Raw genomic sequence first — 12,318 nt, forward strand, 5'->3', positions numbered from 1 at the left:
TAGAATCGATATACATTCCAATACTACCTGTTTGACCTGCTGAAATTGATTACTGTAGGTAAGAACCAAAGTAGGAGGATTAATGCGATCTTTCACACCTGCTGTGTTTCCCTCCCTCCCTGCCTTATCATCTCTCCCAAAAAGTAATGTCGTCTGTGCTATTTTTTAAGCTCTCTTGATCATCCAGGTAGGATAGAAATAAGATTCTGAGAAAAAAGGAACTGAAATGGATCTTCACACTAAGAGTACTCCAGCCGTTTGGTTTGAATATTGAGTTTAATGTGAGTACTGTGGAATAATAGTAATCTTCATTAGTATTGACCTGTAGTATGTTGCTACTTTTATATTGATTTTAATTTTCTCCCTTTTCTTTGTTCCTGCAGGGGTTAATGGTGAACAACATTCAGCATCTCCTAATGCGGCTGGCGAACTGAAATGTATGATTTGACTATTTCTATAGAAGCTCTAGTCTACATAGACAGGCATGAAGGTCGCGATCTATATATTTACAGAATGTATTGCTCGATTATATGCTCCGACGTACAGGTTTATTATCTATGACGTCAGATACCTAGGTAACATGATGCCTGAAATTGCAGAGACAGGTTGGTATAATCAGTGGTGAGCAGAGGAGCCGGTCATGTGACTCAAGCGGAGTCACGTGATCAAGGGGAGGAGCAGGGAGCAATGCACCCTGAAGGAGGTACAGAGGTTTTATAGAGTGGCCGATCGGACCTGAATGAGGCAAGAGAGCTAGTGGGGGTGGCTATGACTACGTAAGCAGTGGAGGTGACGCACTGTTGCTGAGACATGCACATTTAATATTTGGAGATGCCAAGCAGTGTGTGGACAAGGGAGGTGAGATGTTCATTGGTGGATAAGGTATCTTCATAATTGAACATAGGTGTACAAGTTTGTTAATTAACTATAGGTATGACCCCATTGGTAGTTTTCCAAGTGGGGGATGGATGTTTAATAGATGCCTATTGTGATTGGTGATGTGTGAACCAGAGGGGGTGACCTGTATGGTATAAATGTGGAGTAAGCACTATATACTGAGCTTTACAAAGACCACACCATAGTCAAAACGTTGCTGTTTTTATTGGTCCTTTTTGTACTTATATCATGGATTAACAACTAATAAAGCATTAATGGAGAAAAATGCTACCGTCATCTATTAACTGAACGTCTATCGGTGGGCTACTGTGGATCCGGGGCCTAAGGCAGGTTGATGCATATTTCCTGAAATGAGTCAAGAAGGTACAGAAGTGCTGCTCTACATACAAATTTACGCTACTATCTTCAGGATAGGTCATTAATATCAGATTAGTTGGGATCCGCCACTTGAGCAATCAGCTGTTCTGGAAAGTATGCACTGGACAGAAGGCTCCTTTTACTGTGCAGTTTGTGTGACCGGTGTACTGCAGCTCAGCTCCCATTCACTTGAATAGGAGTCAAGCTGCATACACAACCACTACACAGTGAATGGAGCCTTCTGCTTCCAGCTCCACTCCACTGTATAGTTTCCGGCATCAAAAGTTGCTTGAAACAGTTGATCAGTAGTCATGCACAGTGTAGGACCCCCACCGATCTGGCATTTTGATCCTGAGGATAGGCCACTAATATCTAAGCACTGGAAAACCCCTTTAAAAATAGTTTCATCATATGTCCAGTTTACTCGCACTATCTCTATCTTGCAATATAAATGTAAATTCCAATCAGTGGTCGCTGGTGGTACAGGCTTGGTTCTTTGGCTCCATTTATGTGGTAAGTTGGTTTGGTCAATGCTGGCCATCAGGATCCAGGTTATACCATTATTTCTGCACCCCTTACACAGTAGTTATGTCCCTGCCACATGATTATGGTTGTGTTTCCTTTGCTCTTTAGTTTGTGATAATCTCAAAAACTTAAACACAGAAAAGAATATTAAAGTAAATCCTACAAATAGTTTAATAAATATACATGTACAACATTAGCGTAAACATACAAAGGACAGTGATACATGTGCATAAAAAACTATTGCCCTTGAATGAGTTCTCCAACCAAAGACATTTACAGCGTGTTCACAGGATATGCCATAAAAAGTTATGGACCTTAACTCCCATAGACTTCAATGGTGAGAGACGCAGGCTGGTCTCCACATTTGATCCTAGTTTCTCCTGTCTTCTATTTAGTTGGGTTTAATCATAACATCAGGGTCGCAAAACCCTCGTATTAAGAGATGGGTTTCCAAAAGGTGGGAATCTCACCTATTAGACATTTAATAACTCTTTAGGTATTTAGGAGGCAATTATGACATCACTTCTGAATTATTATACTTATACCATACTGCAATACACAGGGATGCTGATGGCCTTTCCACTGTGTTTTTTCTCAGAAGCACCATATACAACAATGGGCCTCAATAATCAAAAAAGTCTCATCGAAAAATGACTGTACATAGCAACTGACCACAGTACAGCTTCATTTTCCAGAGTAGTCTAAGATAACAAAGCGGAGCACTGACTGGTTGCTATATGTAAAATGGCTGATTTTGCTGCAAAACAAAACATTTCGATAAATGAGACTTAACAGAGTGAATTGATCACCAGCTTTTTGCCAGTTTTATAGCATATAATTATGGTCCATGCCTCTCAACACTTTTTCAGAAGTGGCATATAAGTGAGCAGATGGTTTAGTAGGAGAAGCAGAACAATAGATTTACTATGATTTGTGCCAGAAACTAATAATTCTAGTTCTAATTCGTGCCCGTTCATAGCAAGCGTAGATTTTCCTTTCCGTTTCTAAGAACATCAAAAGAAGCACCAAATTTATTAGGAGGTGGTGCATTTTACTCCAATGATGTATTGATTAAGATTGATGTATAAAACACCAGACCTAATAAACCTCTCCCAATATCTTCTTCCCACCTGAGTAAAAGAATGTGTATATGTGAGGACATTTGTGTAGTTGGTTCCATGAAACACTGCAGCTCAACAATCAGGTTATCTAATGACGTGAGCCTGTAACTTCAAGCTATGATATCACAGTGTAGAAGCTGGTAAATTGAATCCGCCACCATGATCTTGGATTATTATCTGCACTAATACATGACTGGGACTGAAGATAAGGGGCCAGATTTATCATGACTCTGACAGCTCATTCCACTTTAACATATGGCTAAAGTCAGTTTTAGCCAAGTCAGATTTATGATCGGCCCTTTAACCACCTCAGCCCCCAGTGCTTAAACACCCTGAAAGACCAGGCCACTTTTTACACTTCTGACCTACACTACTTTCACCATTTATTGCTCGGTCATGCAACTTACCACCCAAATGAATTTTGCCTCCTTTTCTTCTCACTAATAGAGCTTTCATTTGGTGGTATTTCATTGCTGCTGACATTTTTACTTTTTTTGTTATTAATCGAAATTTAACGATTTTTTTGCAAAAAAATGACATTTTTCACTTTCAGTTGTAAAATTTTGCAAAAAAAACAAGATCCATATATAAATTTTGCTCTAAATTTATTGTCCTACATGTCTTTGATAAAAAAAAAATGTTTGGGTAAAAAAAAAATGGTTTGGGTAAAAGTTATAGCGTTTACAAACTATGGTACAAAAATGTGAATTTCCGCTTTTTGAAGCAGCTCTGACTTTCTGAGCACCTGTCATGTTTCCTGAGGTTCTACAATGGCCAGACAGTACAAACACCCCACAAATGACCCCATTTCGGAAAGTACACACCCTAAGGTATTCACTGATGGGCATAGTGAGTTCATAGAACTTTTTATTTTTTGTCACAAGTTAGCGGAAAATGATTATTTTTTTTTTTTTTTTTTTTTTTATTACAAAGTCTCATATTCCACTAACTTGTGACAAAAAATAAAAAGTTCTATGAACTCACTATGCCCATCATCGAATACCTTGGGGTCTCTTCTTTCCAAAATGGGGTCACTTGTGGGGTAGTTCTACTGCCCTGGCATTCTAGGGGCCCAAATGTGTGGTAAGGAGTTTGAAATCAAATTCTGTAAAAAATGACGAGTGAAATCCGAAAGGTGCTCTTTGGAATATGGGCCCCTTTGCCCACCTAGGCTGCAAAAAAGTGTCACACATCTGGTATCTCCGTATTCAGTAGAAGTTGGGGAATGTGTTTTGGGGTGTCTTTTTACATATACCCATGCTGGGTGAGAGAAATATCTTGGTCAAATGCCAACTTTGTATAAAAAAATGGGAAAAGTTGTCTTTTGCCAAGATATTTCTCTCACCCAGCATGGGTATATGTAAAATGACACCCCAAAACACATTCCCCAACTTCTCCTGAGTACGGAGATACCAGATGTGTGACACTTTTTTGCAGCCTAGGTGGGCAAAGGGGCCCATATTCCAAAGAGCACCTTTCGGATTTCACTCGTCATTTTTTACAGAATTTGATTTCAAACTCCTTACCACACATTTGGGCCCCTAGAATGCCAGGGCAGTATAACTACCCCACAAGTGACCCCATTTTGGAAAGAAGAGACCCCAAGGTATTCACTGATGGGCATGGCGAGTTCATGGAAGTTTTTATTTTTTGTCACAAGTTAGTGGAATATGAGACTTTGTATGAAAAAAAAAAAAAAAAAAAAAAATCATCATTTTCCACTAACTTGTGACAAAAAAAAAAAAATTCTAGGAACTCGCCATGCCCCTCACGAAATACCTTGGGGTGTCTTCTTTCCAAAATGGGGTCACTTGTGGGGTAGTTATACTGCCCTGGCATTCTAGGGGCCCAAATGTGTGGTAAGGAGTTTGAAATCAAATTCTGTAAAAAATGACGAGTGAAATCCGAAAGGTGCTCTTTGGAATGTGGGCCCCTTTGCCCACCTAGGCTGCAAAAAAGTGTCACACATCTGGTATCTCCTTATTCAGTAGAAGTTGGGGAATGTGTTTTGGGGTGTCTTTTTACATATACCCATGCTGGGTGAGATAAATATCTTGGTCAAATGCCAACTTTGTATAAAAAAATGGGAAAAGTTGTCTTTTGCCAAGATATTTCTCTCACCCAGCATGGGTATATGTAAAATGACACCCCAAAACACATTCCCCAACTTCTACTGAGTACGGAGATACCAGATGTGTGACACTTTTTTGCAGCCTAGGTGGGCAAAGGGGCCCATATTCCAAAGAGCACCTTTCGGATTTCACTCGTCATTTTTTACAGAATTTGATTTCAAACTCCTTACCACACATTTGGGCCCCTAGAATGCCAGGGCAGTATAACTACCCCACAAGTGACCCCATTTTGGAAAGAAGAGACCCCAAGGTATTTACTGATGGGCATGGCGAGTTCATGGAAGTTTTTATTTTTTGTCACAAGTTAGTGGAATATGAGACTTTGTATGAAAAAAAAAAAAAAAATAAAAATCATCATTTTCCACTAACTTGTGACAAAAAAAAAAAAATTCTAGGAACTCGCCATGCCCCTCACGAAATACCTTGGGGTGTCTTCTTTCCAAAATGGGGTCACTTGTGGGGTAGTTATACTGCCCTGGCATTCTAGGGGCCCAAATGTGTGGTAAGGAGTTTGAAATCAAATTCTGTAAAAAATGACGAGTGAAATCCGAAAGGTGCTCTTTGGAATATGGGCCCCTTTGCCCACCTAGGCTGCAAAAAAGTGTCACACATCTGGTATCTCCTTATTCAGTAGAAGTTGGGGAATGTGTTTTGGGGTGTCTTTTTACATATACCCATGCTGGGTGAGATAAATATCTTGGTCAAATGCCAACTTTGTATAAAAAAATGGGAAAAGTTGTCTTTTGCCAAGATATTTCTCTCACCCAGCATGGGTATATGTAAAATGACACCCCAAAACACATTCCCCAACTTCTACTGAGTACGGAGATACCAGATGTGTGACACTTTTTTGCAGCCTAGGTGGGCAAAGGGGCCCATATTCCAAAGAGCACCTTTCGGATTTCACTCGTCATTTCTTACAGAATTTGATTTCAAACTCCTTACCACACATTTGGGCCCCTAGAATGCCAGGGCAGTATAACTACCCCACAAGTGACCCCATTTTGGAAAGAAGACATCCCAAGGTATTCGCTGATGGGCATAGTGAGTTCATGGAAGTTTTTATTTTTTGTCACAAGTTAGTGGAATATGAGACTTTGTATGTAAAAAAAAAAAAAAAAAAAAAAATCATAATTTTCCACTAACTTGTGACAAAAAAAAAAAAATTCTAGGAACTCGCCATGCCCCTCACGGAATACCTTGGGGTGTCTTCTTTCCAAAATAGGGTCACTTGTGGGGTAGTTATACTGCCCTGGCATTTTCCAGGGGCCCTAATGTGTGGTAAGTAGGTAAATGACCTGTGAAATCCGAAAGGTGCTCTTTGGAATGTGGGCCCCTTTGCCCACCTAGGCTGCAAAAAAGTGTCACACATCTGGTATCGCCGTACTCGGGAGAAGTTGGGGAATGTGTTTTGTGGTGTCATTTTACATATACCCATGCTGGGTGAGAGAAATATCTTGGCAAAAGACAACTTTTCCCATTTTTTTATACAAAGTTGGCATTTGACCAAGATATTTATCTCACCCAGCATAAGTATATGTAAAATGACACCCCAAAACACATTCACCAACTTCTACTGAATACGGAGATACCACATGTGTGACACTTTTTTGCAGCCTAGGTGGGCAAAGGGGCCCAAATTCCTTTTAGGAGGGCATTTTTAGACATTTGGATACCAGACTTCTTCTCACGCTTTGGGGCCCCTAAAATGCCAGGGCAGTATAAATACCCCACATGTGACCCCATTTTGGAAAGAAGACACCCCAAGGTATTCAATGAGGGGCATGGCGAGTTCATAGAAAAAAAAAATTTTTGGCACAAGTTAGCGGAAATTGATTTTTTTATTTTTTTTTCTCACAAAGTCTCCCTTTCCGCTAACTTGGGACAAAAATTTCAATCTTTCATGGACTCAATATGCCCCTCAGCGAATACCTTGGGGTGTCTTCTTTCCAAAATGGTGTTATTTGTGGGGTGTTTGTACTGCCCTGGCATTTGAGGGTCTCCGCAATCATTACATGTATGCCCAGCATTAGGAGTTTCTGCTATTCTCCTTATATTGAGCATACAGGTAATGAGATTTTTTTTTTCCGTTCAGCCTCTGGGCTGAAAGAAAAAAATGAACGGCACAGATTTCTTCATTCGCATCAATCAATGTGGATGAAAAAATCTCTGCCAAAAAAAGAAAAAGGAGGGGAAAGGCGTCTGCCAGGACATAGGAGCTCCGCCCAACATCCATGCCCACTTAGCTCGTATGCCCTGGCAAACCCGATTTCTCCATTCACATCAATCGATGTGGATGAATAAATCATTGCCGGGATTTTTTTTTTTATATATACAAAGTGTTTGCCAAAGTATATGAACACCGCCACCTCCTCAGCTCATATGCCTCGGCAAACGTATCTTTTACTGCAGAGGAGAAATCTCGTCTTGCAGCGCCGCATACACCGACTTGCGTGTAATCTGACAGCAGCACAATGCTTCTGTCCGAATGCACATCAGTGCTGCAGCTAGTCGATCGGTTGGTCCACCTGAAAGGTAAAAAAAAACAAAACAAAAAAGAAAAAACCAGGCCGCAAAGCAATAACTTTATTAACTTTAGAACAGAACATATTAACTTTTTTTAACTTTTGTAACTTTTTTACTTACCGGTAATTTTTTTTTTGTTTAGTTTTTTTTACCTTTATAGAACAAACCTCTCCTTCCCCATGGGACAATGTGCAAAGCGCAAATCGCCCAAAGATGTGGCGAAGTACGTTATGCACTTTATCCCAGGTGAAAGGAGAGGTTTGCAGCAGCTGTGAGTAAAAGGGCCCTAATAGCCCTGTGTGCCTGTCCTGTGAGATGCAATCCCTATGCTAGGTGTACCTGTGTGTGGTACTTCCGGAAACACTCACCTAAGCATAGGGCAGGGTGGTCAGGGCAGTCAGGACAGAAATAGCGGGTGTCACGCCTTATTCCACTCCTGCTACAGACACGACATTTTTTTCGGGGTGGCGGTTGGGTTGAGGTACCAGCAACGACACTGGGGAAATGTCGCTCGTGTAGACGGCTAACTACACTGGTGGATGGGGCCACGGAACCTCCTGGGTAAAGGAGGTTCGCGATGATCTCTTCCTGGAATTTGAGGAAGGATCCTGTTCTCCCAGCCTTACTGTAGAGAACAAAACTATTGTACAGCGCCAATTGAATTAAATATACAGACACCTTCTTATACCAGCGTCTGGTTCTGCGGGAAACTAAATAGGGAGCCAACATCTGGTCATTGAAGTCCACCCCTCCCATGAGCGCATTATAGTCGTGGACTGAGAGGGGCTTTTCAATGACACGGGTTGCCCTTTCAATTTGGATTGTCGTGTCTGCGTGAATGGAGGAGAGCATGTAAACGTCACGCTTGTCTCTCCATTTCACCGCGAGCAGTTCTTCGTTACACAAGGCAGCCCTCTCCCCCCTTGCAAGACGGGTGGTTACAAGCCGTTGGGGGAAGCCCACGCGACTAGTTCGCGCGGTGCCACAGGCGCAAATCCGTTCTAGAAACAAATGCCTAAAGAGGGCCACACTTGTGTAAAAATTGTCCACATAAAGATGGTACCCCTTGCCGAATAAGGGTGACACCAAGTCCCAGACTGTCTTCCCACTGCTCCCCAGGTAGTCAGGGCAACCGACCGGCTCCAGGGTCTGATCTTTTCCCTCATAGATCCGAAATTTGTGGGTATAGCCTGTGGCCCTTTCACAGAGCTTATACAATTTGACCCCATACCGGGCACGCTTGCTTGGGATGTATTGTTTGAAGCCAAGGCGCCCGGTAAAATGTATTAGGGACTCGTCTACGCAGATGTTTTGCTCAGGGGTATACAAATCTGCAAATTTCTGGTTGAAATGGTCTATGAGGGGCCGAATTTTGTGGAGCCGGTCAAAAGCTGGGTGGCCTCTGGGACGGGAGGTGGTGTTGTCGCTAAAATGCAGAAAACGCAGGATGGTCTCAAATCGTGTCCTGGACATAGCAGCAGAGAACATGGGCATGTGATGAATTGGGTTCGTGGACCAATATGACCGCAATTCATGCTTTTTTGTCAGGCCCATGTTGAGGAGAAGGCCCAGAAAAATTTTAAGTTCGGAAACTTGGACTGGTTTCCACCGGAAAGGCTGGGCATAATAGCTTTCCGGGTTTGCGGTTATAAATTGTGTGGCATATTGGTTGGTCTCTGCCACGACTAAGTCCAAGAGCTCCGCAGTCAAGAACAGCTCAAAAAATCCCAGGGCCGAAGCGATTTGAGCCGTCTCAACCCGAACTCCAGACTGGGCGGTGAAAGGGGGAACTACAGGTGCGGCTGAAGTTGGTGACTGCCAATCAGGGTTTGCCAGCACCTCAGGGACTCTAGGGGGTCTACGGGCCTGTCTGCGCGGTGGCTGCGACGGGGTAACTACTGCACGTGCCACCGTACCAGCTTCAACTGCCCTTCTGGTGCTCGCTACTTCACCAGGTTGTACGGCAGTGCTGGTACTAGGTCCAGGAAGGGCTGCGCTGCTGGTGTATGCCTCACCACGTGATCCGGCAGCGACAGCCCCACTCTGCTGCTCTTGAAGCGGATCCTGCGTAACCTGTGGTCTAGCGACACGGGGCCGGGTACGCCTGGTGCTGCCAGGGACCTCAACCTCCTCGTCCGAACTTTGGGTCAGAGAGCCACTGCTTTCTACAGGTTCATATTCTGACCCGCTAGATTCGTCAGATGAGGGTTCCCACTCCTCATCCGACTGGGTCAGAATCCTGTAGGCCTCTTCAGAAGAATACCCCCTGTTTGACATTTTGGACTACTAAATTTAGGGGTATTCCCTGAGACTACCCAAGAAAAAAAGCAAACCTGTCTTACAAAGGGGAGGCTAGCGAAGTACCGGAGGCCGCTGCGGTTGATAAAAAATATCAAAACTGATTTTTTTATCGCCGCAGTGCGTGTAAAGTGAATGTGCAGTGATCAAAAAATAATAATTTTTTGTCACTGCGGTGGGGCGGGCGTGGGTGAACGCACGTGTGGGCGACCGATCAGGCCTGATCGGGCAAACACTGCGTTTTGGGTGGAGGGCGAACTAAAGTGACACTAATACTATTATAGATCTGACCGTGATCAGTTTTGATCACTTACAGATACTATAAAAGTACAAATGCTGATTAGCGATACGCTAATCAGCGAATAAAAGTGACTGCGGTGCGGTGGGTGGGCGCTAACTGACGCTAACTACCTAACCAAGGGGCCTAAACTATCCCTAAAACCTAACAGCCAATACCAGTGAAAAAAAAAAAGTGACAGTTTTCACTGATCACTTTTTTTCCTTTCACTAGTGATTGACAGGGGCGATCAAAGGGGTGATCAAAGGGTTAATTGGGGTGCAGGGGGGTGATCTGGGGCTAAGGTGTGCTGTTTGGTGTACTCACTGTGAAGTCTGCTCCTGTGCTGGATCCAACCGACGAAAAGGACCAGCACAGGAGCAGAGAAGCCATATAACAGATCATATTTACTAATATGATCTGTTATCTGGTTTGTGATTCGATTTTTTAAAAATCAGCAACCTGCCAGCGACGATCATTGGCTGGCAGGTTGCTGATGCAACTCTCCTCGAACTTTTGCCGGCCCGCGATGCGCATGCGCGGGCCGGCTGTGACCGAAATCTCGCGTCTCGCGAGAAGACGCGCCGGCGCGTCCACTCGGAATGAAACAACCACCTCCAGGACGCGTCTGTGCGTACAGCGGTCCGGAGGTGGTTAAGACTGTAATAAATGTGGTTTCACGGTAGCAGTTTATCCGTCAGTAAGCAGCTTTACAAAAGTCGCACATCTTTACGAAAAAGTCGCATGTTGTATTAAAAAGTCTCATAAGATAAGCATGGTCCTCACTGGAGTGAAATTGCGACTTTTTTGCGACTTTTTTGCGACTTTTTAAATAGTCCCAATAGTAAATCTGTCTAGAGATTCATTTACATAAGAAAACACGCCCACTTTCAGAAAACTGGCGAGCATAGTGTAGAGCAGAAAAAAGTCGCAAATTTGTGCGCAGTTTTAGCGTTTGGGACTTTTTTTGGGACTTTTTCACTCCATTATTCTGACCTGAGCTAATGATAAATCTGGCCCAAGGAGTCCAGATTGCTACTTTATTGTTTTCCTGCTGCCCCCCTGTCCCCTGCTGTCAGCGCTCAGAACTGCACTGAACTACATTGTCTATACTGCTGTGCATGCCTACATGAGTCCTCTCCATTATACTAGCACAGCAGTCCGGACTGTATATTTCAGTGCAGCTTTGAATGCTGACAACTGGGGAATGGGTGGGAGGCAGTCATAGTATAACAAATGGTGATTTTGACTCCTCGTGTGCAATACTACTCATTTAAAACTGCAGATAATAGTGCAGAATCACGCTGATTGATTTCCTTTAAGAGCAGATATTCACATTTTAGATGTACCCCACGTGCCTTTTTACTAATTTTCTTTTAGTAGGTGACCATTAAAAGAACACGTTCATCAGAAAGGGGTGTTTTTATACTCAATATCCATAGATAACATGTTTTGGTATTTTTTTTATGCTTTAGGCTACTTTTACACTTGCGTTTGGTGCGGATCCGTCATGGACGGATTCGCACCGATAATACAACCGTCTGCATCCGTTCAGAACGGATCCGTTTGTATTATCTTTAACATAGCCAATACGGATCCGTCTTGAACACCATTGAAAGTCAATGGAGGACAGATCCGTTTTCTATTGTGCCAGATTGTGTCAGTGAAAACGCATCCGTCCCCATTGACTTACATTGTGTGCCAGGACGGATCCGTTTGGCTCAGTTTCGTCATGCGGACACCAAAACTTCTGCAAGCAGCGTTTTGGTGTCCGCCTCCAAAGCAGAATAGATGTGGAACGGAGCCAAACTGATGCATTCTGAGCGGATCCTTATCCATTCAGAATGCATTAAGGTCAAAATTGATCCGTTTTGGACCGCTTGTGAGATCCCTGAACGGATCTCACAAACGGAAACCAAAACGCCAGTGTGAAAGTAGCTTTAGCCATTAAAAAATACTAAATATTGTCCTTCTGAAGCAGTAATCTGAAAAAGATAGGAGAACAAAGAGCAAAGTCATTTCCATTTGTCTGCAGGCAGTCTCAGTAGAATAGTACGTGAGGGACAGGAATGGTTGACAGAAAGACAGCTATATTGTTCTTTTCACAGGCCTACATAAATGCACTAACATAGGAGCAGTGCATTAGTTAGTAACGTGAGAAGTCGTGACAAGCCGCACTAGAATA

This window comes from Bufo bufo, chromosome 4 (assembly GCF_905171765.1).
Source record: "Bufo bufo chromosome 4, aBufBuf1.1, whole genome shotgun sequence".
Lineage (NCBI taxonomy): Eukaryota > Metazoa > Chordata > Amphibia > Anura > Bufonidae > Bufo > Bufo bufo.